General features: G+C 40.5%; 1 protein-coding gene across 1 annotated transcript in view; it reads right to left on the reverse strand.

Annotated features, from left to right (window-relative positions):
• immp2l (inner mitochondrial membrane peptidase subunit 2) overlaps positions 1-1,032 on the reverse strand; it is a 197,500-nt gene extending 196,468 nt beyond the window's left edge. The window contains exon 1 of the mRNA XM_005745096.1: positions 937-1,032. The gene's annotated coding sequence lies outside the window, so the exon portion shown is untranslated. The remainder of the gene's footprint in view (positions 1-936) is intronic.
• Between the last annotated feature and the right edge of the window lie 3,300 nt (positions 1,033-4,332).

Here is a 4,332-nt window from a genome sequence, read left to right on the forward strand (position 1 = left end):
ATTTATTTTCTGCTGTGTTTTACTTGCATCTATGTGAAAGAGTGTAAACACAAAACATGATTTTATTTTATATGCTGGAATATGCAGAAAATAGCTTTAAATGTTAAACACATTTCTTCTTGCATATAATTTAATTTTTGCTTGATTGCAATGTGAATAAACTTAAAAGATTAAAACTAATAAAACAAGTTTTAAAAAGAGATTTTTCCATTTGACTACATTTTATATGATGGATTATGCAGAAAAAACAGAACTGGGCTAGAGGGCTATAACTTTATTACGTATTCAGGTTGTGTATCATGTTTTTTAAAAAGTAACTAATTACCTTTGAAAATAAGTAATCAGTAAAGTAAGGGGATTACTTTCTTGGAGAGCTAATCAGTTATTAGTAACTAATTACAATTTTCAAGTAACTTGAGCAGCACTGGTCTATGTGGCCTGAGACAGGCTTATTGTGTTGCCTAAGTATCCCAGAAATGTCGTTTACAGCTGGCTCTCTGCTAAGCTGCCTGTTTTATGTGGCAACATCAGTTCATCCTTTGAGTTTGGAGCTTTACATGACACGAGTCAGTTTATTAAAGTCAAACACGATGAAGCACAAGGAGCAAAGCACACTTCTTCAGCATTATTCACAAAAACCCATCAACTATCTTCGATAACAGTCCACCTTAACAACACTCATCCTCACACCATCTCTTCCGTCCACCTTTAGGCTCCCTGTCAATGCTGTTGACCTGTGTGTGCTAACAGCTAGCTGGAGCTGCTGCTAGCCGTCCTGCTAACTTTTCAGACTGTGTTGGGGTCACATTCAAACGTGGGTGACCTCACAGAGGCAGAGACACGCGGGGAGCGGAGCTCCCACCAACCGAACACCGTTTAAAGCACGAGCGCAGCGGCGATACAGGCTCAGAAACTAAAAGCGGCTAACACACCTACCAGTAACGTGAGTTCTGGCTTCCGGTTGTCCTGTCACCACGTGTCGGTCCCCCGGTCCTAAAGCCTGTCCGTACCGCTCTCGTTTTCTGCTGTACGGAAGCCCTTTAGGTCAATTTTGGACAACGAGAATAGTAAAAAAGCACAGTAAAAGCACAGTTGTTTTATGCTTTGTTACTATTCCACCAGTGTGTGAATGTGAGAGTGAATGAATAGTGGCATTGTAAAGCGCTTTGGGTGCCTTGAAAAGCGCTATATCAATCCAATCATTATTATTATTATTAGTATTATTTGATTATTTTTATTTGTCACAGTTTTAACTTTCAAATCCAATGAAAATCAGTCAATTCTTTTCTTTTTAATTAAAATGAGAAAAATACATGTTTCAGATTTTCTCATTTTATTCATTCATTTTGGTATCACGTAAAGTTTTGACCTACAAAATGTACTGGCTTCAGAGACTACAAATATTAAGCTAATAGTCCCGAGTTTTACATAATAATTGATTTAAAAACATATTTATAAAATGTATTTATCTACAAAATTTGATTTACAAAATGTTTCCCCTTTGGACCTCCTCATTTTGATTTTTGTGCCTTAATCTCAGATTTGTGAGCCTCAAACCTTTCAAACTTTTGAATAACTGAATGTTAAGTTTTAGTTTCATCTCTGAAACATGAACTTACAAAGCCACAGCTTTTACCTCCCACTTTGTTGTTTTGTGCTGTGATGGGACGCTCGGTTCTTCCTCTAATCCCTGCTGTGTTTTTTGGACTTTATTTGATAAAGGGTTGTTCTCTGTTGCTTCAGCTCTTTTTCTACAGTCTGCATCTTCCTGTGTTTCATGACACAAACAGTGACTTTCTAAGATTTTTACTTTTATCTCATAGTTAGATTTGTAAAAATAAGTTTGAGCTTTTATTGGAAAGCTGTGGATAATTTCTTAATCATCTTGACTTCCAACCAAATTTGATAATTTAAAATCATCTGGGGTTTTTGGCTCAATCAGACTAATGGCCTTTAAAGCTGAGTGCCACAGACAGAGGGAGGAATATTAACAGATGGACTAACATACTGCTGGTTTGGGTCTCATCAGAGAAATAATGAGTGTTTCCAGCCATATTCTTCAGAAATCAATCTCAGAGGCTCGAGGACACCCCAGACTGCTAGATTAGATAGACTCTTAATTTGACACAACAGCCTTTGCATTTACATTTTAGTCATGTTGCCATTTCTGCAGACGTTCAGGCTGTTAATGGACACTTTCAGGACAGCCTGCTGTGGGAAATGAATGCGAGAGCTCACACTTACAGAGCAGAACAGTGTCTCCCTGAGGAAATGATCACTGATGACTCACATCAGCTGCAAAGAAAACCACTCAGAGGGATGCTGTTCATCTTGTCTGTTAGTCACCCAAGTGTCACTCAGTGCTCAGCATCAGTTCTTTTTGTTTTTTTAATACATATATGTCAATGACAGATGTAGGTACACTTGATTAAAAGCTCTGAATCGTGAGGCAAAACACACAAAGGCTCAAAAAGTCAGAGTACAGCCTGGTGTGTCCCTCACATCCACGTTAATCCATAAGCACGCACACTCTGACCTCTGCGAGTCGCGTAGTCGTATCCAAAAGTTACCTCGAGTCTTCATGAAACAATATTTCATTGACACAAGCAATAAGGAAGAAAGAGTATATACCCTTCATGATTCTGCATATTTGTCACACCTACATGTTTCAGATCATCAAACAAGTTTTAGATTACACAAAGACAATCAGAGTAAACACACAATCCGGTTTTTAGATGACGAGTTCGTTTATTAAGGCATCAAACTATCCAAACCTGCCGGCCCTCTTTGTTAAATCATGAATTAACTGTGACTGAGTCTAGTTTCACTGCCACAGCAAAGCTGATCACTGTGACACCTGCTGACTCACAAACTTCTTAAACAGAAGCTGTCTGACAAAGTGAAACAGGCTGAAAGATCTCAACCAGCAGCACATCACGATCACGCCACGATATAAAGAACCAGCTGAGGAACAACATCGGTGACATCATCAGTCTGAAAAGTCACAGAGGCATTTCTAAGGCTTGTGAGAGTCGTTATCCACACCTTCACAAGAGTGACCAGCCAACCAAACTTACTCCACGAGCGCATCATAAAATACATCAGTTCTGTCCTGTGACTTAGTCAATGACAGCTCTTTAAAACGAGGCTCTACGGTGAGGTCTTCTCACGTCGTTAAATCCTCTGTAAGTCTCGTCCTCACCTCCTTTCCTGGTTCGGGTGAGGATAAGAGGACAGGAGGTCGGCATGTGAAATTTGAGATTGCTTTTGAAGCGCTGATGAGATTTGCGGTCGCCACCTTCTTAGACTTTTGGAGGCAGAAGTGTTCGTACTGGACAAGATGGTGAAGTTTGAAGCTATCCCCACACTATAAATGGTCCAAACCTGTCTGTCTCTGCTGCTGGGCTCACTGCTGGAGCTTCAACTGGACAGTAGAAGACAGATTAGAGGAACGGAAGTGTTGGGCAGTTAATATTGGCGTAACTTTGGTCACCGCTAACAGGTTTGTGGCTAAAGTAAAATTTTCTGCCATAGAAGAGAGCGGTTTAAAGCAGCGGTCCCCAACCTCCGGGCCTCCGACCGGTACCGGGCCGCGAGAGTTGAGGCTCAGGTGAGAAATGTTTGGTTTTCAGGGTTTTTATCGGTTTTCAGCGTTATTTTGTTATCGTTTTTATCGTTAACTTGGTTTTCCTGGGTCTTTTCACGTGTGTTATGAATGAAGTAAGGAAGGAAAATACAAAGCTGCTGCCCGCTCAGGTCGCACAGAGGCTTGTGTTTTATTAAATTTAAGAGTTTATTATTCAGCAGAATAACTCACGTGTCTCTGGAGGAGAGCTGATTATACTTCAGAAAAGCAGAAAGAGTTTTAAAAGACTCGAGTTTTAAAAGACTTGGCTTCGTCAAACAGGCTGCTGATGGACAACTGAGCGGTCTCAACTGAGCGGTCTCAGCTGAGCGCGCAGCAGTCGGGATCAAATGCAGCACGAGTACAATCACCTCCTGCCTGAGAAAAGAAGAGCAGCCGAGGAATTAGACATGAAGGAAGCAGGCCCGCTTCAAATGAGGAAGTACTCGTACCAATCAGAGTTTTAAAGCAGCCATAGCTCTTTTATGATGAGGGCCTGAATTCTCCTTCAGGGCTTAATTAAAAGTGGAATGTAGAAGCCATTATCACACCGAGTGGCTGGTCCTTAAACCACCATTTCCACGTCTCCACAGTGTTTTAAAGAGGAACCACAGATGAGAGGTTATAATATTACAGATGAGGAGCATGAGTTTGGTTAAAGGCTCGATGCAATAATTGAATAATAATCATTTATTTTGTGTTGCTTT

Source organism: Pundamilia nyererei, unplaced genomic scaffold (genome assembly GCF_000239375.1).
Source record: "Pundamilia nyererei isolate P.nyererei 1_Seehausen unplaced genomic scaffold, PunNye1.0 scaffold00154, whole genome shotgun sequence".
In the NCBI taxonomy this organism is placed as follows: Eukaryota; Metazoa; Chordata; class Actinopteri; order Cichliformes; family Cichlidae; genus Pundamilia; species Pundamilia nyererei.